The 11,441-nt window shown below is 35.7% G+C and overlaps 1 long non-coding RNA gene across 1 annotated transcript; it reads left to right on the plus strand.

The window, feature by feature from the left end:
* The first annotated feature begins 1,809 nt into the window (after positions 1 to 1,809).
* LOC135210574 (uncharacterized) lies at positions 1,810 to 8,114 on the plus strand. Its single transcript, XR_010313551.1, has 4 exons — positions 1,810 to 1,873; positions 2,738 to 2,906; positions 7,460 to 7,581; positions 7,981 to 8,114. It is a non-coding gene; the product is annotated as an uncharacterized LOC135210574 (long non-coding RNA).
* Positions 8,115 to 11,441: the final 3,327 nt, after the last annotated feature.

Consider the following 11,441-nt stretch of genomic DNA (forward strand, 5'->3'; position numbering starts at 1 on the left):
GTCGATGATATCTTAGTAGTCTTACCTGGTGGTATCGATGTAAAAGATTTACTGTCTAAATTGAATAATTTAGTGCCATCCATAAAATTCACTGTTGAAATTGAAAATAACAATGTCATCCCTTTTCTAGATGTATTAATACATAGAGAATCTTTCCAATACAAATTCAGTATTTATAGAAAACCCACAAATAATTTAACATATGTACATTTTTATTTTGGCCACCATCTTAATATTAAAATTTAAATTTTTTCTTCTATGTTCCTACGCGTTTTGCGTATCACAAGTCCACAATATCTGGGCCAAGAAATAGAATACATAAAAAAGATAGGAAACGATCTCTGCTACCCACCTCATTTAATTGATTTATGTTATCAAAAACCTCACAAAAAGTTTTATAATGTTGCTATTAATGAAAAAGAAATGCCTAAAAATGTACTTAGCTTACCTTATTTTCGTGGATTTGAAACCATAAAATCAATATTTAAATCGTTTAATGTTAATGTAGTGTTCTCTTATAACAATACAATTAAAGGTATGCTAATTAAGAATAGTCCTGTAACAAATAACAACATCATTTACAAAATTCCTTATAAGGATTGCCCATCGTTTTACGTTGGTCAGTCAAGTAAAAATTTATGTGTACGGATTAAGTAGCATATGTATTCAGTTAGAACAGCCCAAACTTCAAATGCACTGTTTATCCATCTGAGTGAAAAATCTTATTGTATTAATTGGGGTGATACCTCGGTAATTGCTAGATCTAATGATTATGTTTCAAGAAATTTACTGGAATCGGCAATTATACAAATCACTAATAAAAACAACCTAAATCTTAGTCTGGGAATGTACCATTTGGACCCATATATTTGTAAAATGTTTATGAAGGACCTTAAAATAAATGAACAACTATTAAATTAGTCCCACATGTAAATCGTTATTATTTCTTTCTCTCTCTCTCTCTCTCTCTCTCTCTCTCTTTCTCTCTCTGTTTCGATATTTTCTCTCCCTCTTCCTCTTGCTTGATATATATATATATATATATATATATATATATATATATATATATATATATATATATATATATATATATATATATTTATATTTTCTTTCGTCTTTTCATTGAATAATAATGGGGGGGAAATTTTTGTAAAAATTCATGATATTAAATTGTATATGCTCCCGTGTTCTTTCAAATTGTACTGTTTTCTGGGAAAATCACTTGTTTACTGCGTGTATCCTTCAAGGTGTGGCTTCCCTCAGGCGACTCCTCCCTTCTGTAGAGTGAAAATCGCCCTTATTGCTTGCTAATATTGTAGTGTCAGTTTGTATATTAAGCTTTCTTTTGACAATGTTGTTCTCTGTAAAATCAGTTTGCCTCAGTAAAGGGTCCGAACAGGACCGAAAGTACTTGGCTATCTCGCTTTTTTCATTTTTTCCTTCGTGACAAAAAACCTTTATTTATATATATACGTATATATATATAGACATATATATACATATCATACTATACCATATCATATATATATATATATATATAGTATATATATATATATATATAAATGTATATATGTGTATATGTATGAAATCCCTTATACTTAGATATGTGACATTTCATTTATATATATACACATTCATACATGCATAAATTCATCGGTTCATACATTATACATATATGAATATGAAATCCTATATGCATGGAGATATGTGAGATTTCAGTTGTAAATATGACATTAGGACAACTTATTTGCATTGCCACCTTGTCTTGTGTTATTGCTTTTTATTCTTTTTTCCTTTCCCCCTTCTCTCTCAGGCCTTGCCAGCGACAATCACCACCGATGAGCAGAAAGAACTTCTGGCCCTGTTGTGCAAGGTGAGTGTTCAGTAATTGGTCCTTGTTACGTTTTTTTATGCACAGATTGATATAAGATAATCAGCTCAGTGGACTGGTGGAACTGAGACATACTTAACTTAACTTTGAGTATTACGTGCAGTTTGATTTATCACTAGTCTACGGTCGACTCAAGATACACCCGTATAATATTTCAACCTTTTCTTATGACTTATGTTAGATTTTCTCTGTCCCATCTAGCAAGCTTTTGTAAATTATTTTTATAAATCACTTTTGATGTGTCTGACACGTAAGTTCGAAACGAAAGCATATGATTGTTGTTTTCTTCTCATTTTCGTCGTTCTTCAAGTTTACTGAATTATTATATGTGTGACCCTATACTGTGAGCGTGCATGTGGCACCCCGAAATGTTGAGTGAGGAAATGATGTAACTAACCAAAATACTATTGAATGAGATGGGATGAAATGATATATTGCAATCTCTCTCTCTCTCTCTCTCTCTCTCTCTCTCTCCATGAAATGTTCCAGCATGTACTTTTAGAACCAATGACGATTTACTTCTCTCTCTCTCTCTCGTGCTCGTCTCTCTCGTTCCTCTCTCTCCATGAAATGTTCCAGCATGTAACTTTTTAGAGCTAATGAAGATTTACTTCTCCTCTCTCTTCCTCTCTCTCTCCCTCTCTTCTACTCTCCATTGAAATGTTTCCAGCATGTACTTTTAGAACCAATGAACGATTTACTCTCTCTCCTTCTCTCTCTCCTCTCTCCTCTTCTCTCTCTCTCACACACACACACACACACACACACACATACACACACACACAAACACACACAACCTTTTGTGAGGTGACGAAAAGGAATCTACTACTCCTCCTCCTCCCGCAGGTGCACGAGCTGGAGATCCAGAAGGTGGAGATGCAGAGCGAAGCCCTCCTGAAGGAGCACGAGCCGAGGCGCCGAGACCTCCTCCTCCTCCTCCTCCTCCTCCTCCGGTACGACAGACAGAAGAACCTCTCCGACGAAATCATCACCAGGCAGCGGCAGATGATCGAAGGTCGGTTCCCAGAGAGACGCTTTCTTGTTCCTTCCCCTAGCGAGGAGTTTCACTTACTCGGGGAGTCAGCCTACAAACTAATTTGTTGTTTGTTGTTGTTGGAGGGATAGGAAAACCTTATGGAAAAGTCTACAATCTACTTTGTTGTTGTTGCTGTTGTTGGAGGGATAGAAAAACCTTATGGAAAAGCCTATAAACTTCTTTGTTGTTGGTTGGGGGGCGGGTTGTTAGGAAAGGTCCATGAAAGATCCTAAATGTTAGGCTAGGATGTTTTAGACCACCCCGACACCGCAAGGCTTCACTGCCAGTCCTAGTATTGAGAGGTCGCTGCTTCGCGCCTGTCGATCGCCAATTCTATTATCGCTTAATAAATTCCCCCTCGGTTAAGCATATATGAAAATATATTAATTCCGAGGTAGAGCGAATTAGATATTAAAGGACATTTGTAGTTCGATATATGTATATGAATGTGTCTATAAATAAATATATAAATCAAAACGGTATAACATATTCTTGGAAAATAGTGGGTTCGCTCATCTTGACAAGATCCGTCTTTATTTGAGAAATCTAGTCGAATATATGACGTGTTTCTTTGACGCCAATTGGAAATAGTACCAACTTTCTTCCTTAGCTTTGCAAGGAGGCTCAGTAGGTAAGCCAACACGAAAGTCTTTGTTTGGGTGATCCCTGTTTTTGTTGTGGCTGTCAGTTTACTAATCATTTTCCTACTTTGATTGCATCTTGGCGTTTGCCGAGATGTTTTCCATTCATTACTGTAGAACTTTTCGTTCATTTTCATCATGTTAGAATATTTATATCTTGCTTGCAGATTTTAATGAAATTGAAAACTGTACATAACGTAAGAAATATCCTTTTGTAATATAAGCATTGTCAGTATCGAAAGAGATCTGTCTGTGAAAGAAATCTTCAATAAGATGCTTGCATTCTGCTTGCATTCTGCTTGCCTTTGTGTGGCTACAACAAAAACTGCACCGGCTCCCAATCAATGACTTGTATTTGTATATCACATGGCACCAAAAAAAATTTTTTTTTTTTGTTAGTTAATTTATGGTTTGTCTTTTTGCGTCACATCTTGTGTTCTTTTTCAGGTGCATATTTGTTTACGGTTGCTCGGATTTCTTGCAATTTTTAATATTATGTAATTTTTTTTTTTTTTTTCTTTTTGACGAGAGCCTACTAGAGCCTCCAGCACTGTTTATCTAAACATTTATCAGGAAGCTTTGTTGAGTTCGTGCTCTCATTACCATGATCTTTCGCTTCTTTGATTGGATTTAACCATTTTCCTCAAGGAATTTTAAGAGGATTTCAAGCTTGGTTATCATTTTTTAAGTAATTTAGACAATTTTTCTTTCGATGTTTCAGGGTGTGATGTGCTTTGATTTTAAACACTCGCTTTAATGGGGCAATGCTCTGAGACAACTTTTTCTGGAAGTTTATAATGATGCATTCCTTCTTATAAAAGGAACCAATTTTTCATATTTCATGGTTATAAAACACAGTAGATGCCCGTAACTTCATTATGCAAGCGATTACCACAGGAAAATGATAGGCAGACAGTCAGTACCAAGCGCTTTTGCCTTTGTTCAGGCAATGCGGAGGTCAAAAACTGTTATATATTTCATTATTAACAGTCTTTACTTTTGTTTAGATGGTTTTTCAAGGAATTTTTACTTATATTTTGGTTTAAACACAATTGAATGTTAAACGTCATGTGCACCCACTAACAGAAACGTTTTTTTTTTTTTATTTTTTGTTTTTTTTTTTTTTTGTACTGCACTAAAACTGACAGTTTCGAGTTGTCCACGAGTGACCATGTCAATGTTCTGTCCAGTGTCTCAACCAGTTTTAGTGACCACAATGTTCTGGCAGAGTTTTCCACAGTGACCACAATGTTTTCCACGGCAGAGTTTTCCACGAGTGACCACAATGTTTTCTACTTACTGAACAGTTTTCCACGAGTGCCACAAGTTCTGTCAGTGTTTTCCACGATGACCACAATGTTCTGTCAGTGTTTTCCCGAGAGACCACAATGTTCTGCAGTGTTTTCCACGATAGACAAATGCTGCAGAAAGTCACGATGACCACAATGTTCTGTTAGAGTTTTCCACGAGTGACCACAATGTTCTGTCAGTTTTCCACGATGACCACAATGTTCTGGCTTTTCAGTGTGTTCGAGTGACACAAAAAGTCTGTAGTCACGAGTGACCAATGTTCTGGCAGTTTTCCACAGTGACCACAATTCTGTAGTTTTCCACATGACAATGTTCTGTCAGTGTTTTCCACGAGTGACCACAATGTACTGTCAGAGTTTTCCATGAGTGACCACAATGTACTGGCAGAGTTTTCCACGAGTGACCACAATTTTTGTCAGAGTTTTCCACGAGTGACCACAATGTACTGTCAGAGTTTTCACGAGTGACCACAATGTTCTGTCAGTGTTTTCCACGAGTGACCACAATGTTCTGGCAGAGTTTTCCACGAGTGACCACAATGTTCTGGCAGAGTTTTCCACGAGTGACCACAATATTCTGTCAGAGTTTTCCACAAGTGACCACAATGTTCTGTCAGAGTTTTCCACGAGTGACCACAATATTCTGTCAGAGTTTTCCACGAGTGACCACAATGTTCTGTCAGAGTTTTCCACGAGTGACCACAATGTTCTGTCAGAGTTTTCCACGAGTGACCACAATGTTCTGTCAGTGTTTTCCACAAGTGACCACAATGTTCTGGCAGAGTTTTCTACGAGTGACCACAATGTACTGTCAGAGTTTTCCACGAGTGACCACAATTTTTGTCAGATTTTTCACGAGCGACCACAATGTTCTGTCCGAAGGAGAAACTGTTTCTGTGATTGTGCCAGGAATATTTTAAACCCTGTGGTGAAGTGAAGCTTTTTTTTCAGAAAATTTTGTGATTTTTGTGATGATTTCAGTGACATATATCGTCAGGCTATATCAAATCTGAGAATACAGAGGAATACTCGAGCGCCTCAGTGGCGTGATCAGTATGGTCTTGGCCTGCTACCTTGGTGGCCGCGAGTTTGATTCTCGGGCATTCCACTGACGGGTTAGAGGTGTGCATTTCTGGTGATAAAAGCTCACTCTCGACGTGGTTCGAAGTCACGTAAAGCCGTTGGTCCCGTTGCTGAGTAACCACTGGTTCCATGCAACGTAAAAACACCATACAAACAAAGAACACTCGGAGAAATGATACAGAAATTGCTGATATTTCTGGCTGAATTACCTGAGTCGAATAAAAATAGATGGAGGAAGTGAAGTCATTTTTCTTAGTGTGGTGAAGATAACATACAGGATACTAGGTGACAAATGCGAGGTCTTGTTAAATTCTCTAAAAAAGTATACTTTATTATCTTCCTGCGTTAGTGTATTGGCTAAATCCTTATGGTCTCTGGTATCTGGTATGAGATAGAGCACATTCATATATATCTCAATGATTCTAATTAGTGTTTAGATCTGTAAATGTGAAGTGAGATACAGCTTTTTAAAATATGCCTCTTATGTCACATATTTCAGTGTATTCTCTTCTCCACCAACCTCCTTAAATGTGTTATTCACATCATATGCATATGGTAGCAATGCCTAATTTCCCTATTTACATAATATCCCTTCCCGTATAGTGTTGATCATTGTTATCATTATTGGTCATCTTGATGGTGTTTTTGTTGTCCGTAAGTAAGTCTTTAGTGCTGATGTATATGGAAAAAGAAATCCTCAGTTGCGTAGGGGCACATACTACATTCGGAAATCAATCTCATAAGGAGAGCTTTCGAACAGATTCCAGAAAGCTCCGTGGTGGGATTTATTCTTGAATGTACTATGTATCCATATGTGACTGTGGATTGGATTCTCCATTGCAGACTCATGGTGTTGATGTATGCAGACGCTCCTCTACTTATTTACGAACCGATATTCGTATCTTGGTCTGTTCGCAAGTCCAACTTTGCACACTCGGAGTAAATACGTACCATACTGTTTTATGTTTTTTCATACTAAAACACAATGCTAGTCCTGTACTGTATTTTGTAGAGTATTTTATTGATACGAATGATGCATAAAACCTAAATACATTAAGCAAAGTATGATAATAATAAAGTACAGTATCCATTTACGATCACGATTGTGTGTTTTGCTGAAAGTTCGTAACTTGAAAAGTTCGTAACTTTTGAAAGGCCGTAACTTGAACTTTCGTAACTTGAAAGGTCGTAACTTTTTTTAAAGTTTGTAACTCTGAAAGGCCGTAACTTGAAAGTTCGTAACTTGAAAGGTCGTAACCTGAAAGTTTGTAACTTTGAAAGGTTGTAACTTGAAAGGTCGTAACCTGAAAGTTCGTAACTTGAAAGGTCGTAACTTGAAAAGTTCGTAACCTGAAAGGTCGTAACTTGAAAGGTCAGAAATGGAGGAACGTCTGTAAGTGTCTTTTGTATCCGACAGTTCTCAGCTACCAAAACAGTACACCAAGAATTTATCCTCCAGTTTTGTGACCTTGAATTGAATGCATTTCCAACTCTGCAGAACTGACTCCGACAATGCCACCCAAACTTCAGGAGCTTTACTCCCTCTACTAGATGGAACTGCAGTACACCAGCAACGACAGGGATGTCAGATACATGAATGATATCAACCAGCTCTTAAGAGTGAGTTTGGTTTCTCTGGATCAAAGTTTTAAGGTTTGACTTTCGTGAGTTCATGAGTGATGACTTTGGGCATTAGAGGTTTGGTGATTGAATTTGGGTGTTGAAAGGTTTGGTGATTGAATTTGGATGTTAGAGGTTTGGTGATATATGATGACTGATGAGTTTGGGTGTTAGAGGTTTGTGATTGAATTTGGGTGTTAGAAGTTTGGTGATTTTAATGACTGATGAGTTTGGGTGTTAGAGGTTTGGTGATTTGTGATGACTGATGAATTTGGGTGTTAATAGGCTTGGTGATTTGTAAGACTGATGAGTTTGGGTAGAACCAGATGAAGATGAATCTACTAATTGCTTTTTTTTCTGAAATCTAGTTTTTAATGGTATATTTTCTCCTGCTTTCAGTCGTCGTCCATGCAGTCGCTGAGGGCACCCTCGTACGAAAGACTTCCTCCCATCAACAGCCCCAAGTGATTATCGCCTCTCTTTCCTCAGTTCTTACGGTTGTATTTTGATTGCGTCTGCTGAGGAATCTTTGATCTGAAAGGCCACGAAATAAGTCAGTTTTTTCACGTCTAGTTAAATCTATTTGGAAGCGTATTGAAACTTTTCCCATTTATTCTTTCCTTTCTTTATGTTATCCTTGGCATTGTTTATGATTTAAGTTTTAATTTAGAGTGAAAAGACTGGTTTTGTAAAGCCAGTTGATTTTAATACTTTACTGGAGATTGTTTCAGTTTTAATCTAGTGTGGAAAGGCTGTTTACGTTCATGCCTGTAACACCTTTAATAGCGTCCTCTCTCATTTAGAACTACAGTCATCATAATGACCACCAGATTCCGTTATTCCAAAAGCCTTATGAAGTTCAAGAAATATTCGATCATTATATATGCAAAATTTATTTTAAAAATTAAATAGAATCTTATAGAAGAAAGTATTAGAGTGACTGCTTTAGAATTCTAGGAAATAGAAAAAGATGAATGCCTACCCTTTTTGGATGTCCTCATACGGAGAAATAGTAGTGGGTTTAAGTATAGTGTTTACAGAAAACTTACTAATATTTCTTCCTATGTACGTTTCTATTCTGGACAAAACAATAAGGTTAAAAGATCAGTGTTTGCTTCCATGTTTTTAAGAGCACTACGGGTATGTAGCCCAGAATATATAGATGAGGAAATAGATAAGATTCGGAATACAGGCAAGAAACTGAAATATCCAGATAATGTACTAAACAATGCATTAAAAGCGGCAAAAAAGACCATGTATCAAAATCAAAAAGAACCTTACAGCAACAAAAATTTGTTTGTACTACCTTATAATAGTAATATGAAAGATATCCCACATCTCCTGAAGAATTTTGGTGTTAATGTAGTTTTTAAAAACAATAAAACAATGAAACAGGTACTTATTAAGAACTCCCCCGACAATGCTAAAGGATGTGTATATAAAATCCCGTGTAAGTCTTGTGACAACTTTTACATTGGTCAAACGGGGAAAGCACTGGAAAAAAGAATAGAACAACATAAACAATGAGTGAGATATGCACAGGGAAATAGTGATATATTTGTACATGTTAGTGAGAACAATCATGCTATTAACTGGGAAGGGGCAAAAAAGTGTGTTCTAATAATGCGTTGGAAAGGAATGTCATTGAATCTAGTTTTATAAAAGAAAGTTACAACAATAATATGAACACCAGTCAAGGAATGTATAAACTTGATCCATTAATATCAAAAGAAATTTGTAAACTGTTTAAATTTTAAGGTTGGCTGTAGAGATATATGAAAAATAGGATTATTATATTTGAAACACAGTAAAGGGGGCAGTAGTGGTAATGAGATGTTCAACCCCGCCTCCCTGACACCTGTCAGGTGTGGACTTGTACCCTAAGCGGTAGTATCCATTGAGAATTTATTGTAAATTTTAGCCTAATGATTTTTGAAAGCCACTCCTACCTTGACACCTGCCTGTGGGTGGATCTGCAGTCTCAAACGGTTGTGTGTATGTTCGTCAGTACTGTCTTTGTAGTATATATACTCGTGAATTCTAATACTATGTATCAGTCCTTTGTCAATGGCTTGAAAAATAAAGCCGAAACCGGTCAGGACCTACACCCTGTCTCTTATTTTTCACCTGTGGATATGTGTGATAAATGAATCACGTGCTAAAGTGATTATAATCATATATATATATATATATTAATATATATATATATATATATATATATATATATATATATATATATATATATGTAACAGAACCAGCATGCTGTACATATTAATTGTTAAATGTGCCCAACTGTTAAGTGCTCCGTGTATTTCATGCAGAGGAATAAAAATGTAAAGCAATAAAAACAGCACTCAATATTCATGTCTGTATATACATCGTTAGTCTTTTTTTTCATATTTGTATTTTAGTTTTTTCAGCTTGGTTCTTGAAAGCAGTAGTACCTTCTGTACCTTTTAATTCATACGTTAATGATGTTCCTTTGTATTTAAGTTTTGTTGTGTGAGGTCATTTTTGTTCTTTTTTGACAAGTCACGAGTTTACCTTTAGGATAGATTTCGTTTATATACATCTTTGACTCGTGGTACCTTTAGTGTACCGTCAGATGATGCTTGCTTTCATCTTCTCATCTTCCTCTTGTATCGTGAACTGTAATTTCCCTTGTTTGTTACGTTCTTAATTATCCAGACAGTCAATTCTTATCAACTTTTGAAGCTTTGAAACTCATCTCGCTTCGGCTGCTGAATTTCCCAGTTTTACTTTTTTTATATAAATTTTTTTCTAATTTAAAAAAAAATATTTCGTTCTTAATTATCCAAAGTTCATTCTTTTCAACTTTTGAAGTCTTGAAACTCATCTCGCATCGTCTACTGAATTTCCAAGTTTAATTTTTTTGCATTCATGTTTTTTCTTTCTTTTTTATATATATTTACAAGTGGATTTTCTGGGACGTGTCTCGTTGGTTCATAATGACAGTTTCAGTCAAGGGAAAGTTGTAAGTTGATGACCATTGAGGCAACGATGCCTTTCTGTTTGGCTGTCATCTAAAGGACAAACACAGTCTAGCCTGAAATCAAATATTGTCATAAAGGGTTAAGAGATGTTTAAGAAAATGCCAGGTTCTTCAGCTCAAGCGACGGATGAGATGATGTGTTGTTCTTTGTATATAACAATTTTTATTGTTCCCTTTGTTTATGGACTCACGTCCTATGTCCCTCAAAACGCAATGTTGATTTTTTGTTTCCTGTTGCTATAACAGTCTTATGTTTCTCATGGCTACAGTTATTTCTTGCTAACTATTGCTATAATTTTTTCTTGTTTTCTATTGCTGTATTTGTTCCTTGTTTTTTACTGCTACACTTTTTTCTTGTTAACTATTGCTACGGTTTTTTTCTTGTTTTCTATTGCTGTATTTGTTCCTTGTTTTTTATTGCTGTAGTTTTTTCTTGTTTCCTACTGCTGTAATGTTTTCCTTGTTTTCTATTGCAACAGTTTTTTCTTAACTATTGCTACAATATTTTTCTTGTTTCCTATTGCTGTAATTTTTTCCTAGTTTACTATTGCTACAATGTTTTCTTGTTAACTATAGCTACAATATTTTTTCTTGTTAACTATTACTACAATTTTTTTCTTGCTAACAATTGCTACATTTTTTTCTTGTTAACTATTGCTACAATTTTTTCTTATTAACTATGGCTACAAATTTTTCTTGTTAACTATTGCTACATTTTTCCTGGTTAACTATTGCTACAATTTTTTATTCTTTCATATTTCAGTAATTTTCCTTGTTTCCTGTTTTTTCTCATTTCATCTCTCTATCATTTTCCTCGTTCCCTTTGGCCGTGAGTGAGCTGTTGCTT

The sequence above is a fragment of the Macrobrachium nipponense genome, chromosome 39, assembly GCF_015104395.2.
Source record: "Macrobrachium nipponense isolate FS-2020 chromosome 39, ASM1510439v2, whole genome shotgun sequence".
In the NCBI taxonomy this organism is placed as follows: Eukaryota; Metazoa; Arthropoda; class Malacostraca; order Decapoda; family Palaemonidae; genus Macrobrachium; species Macrobrachium nipponense.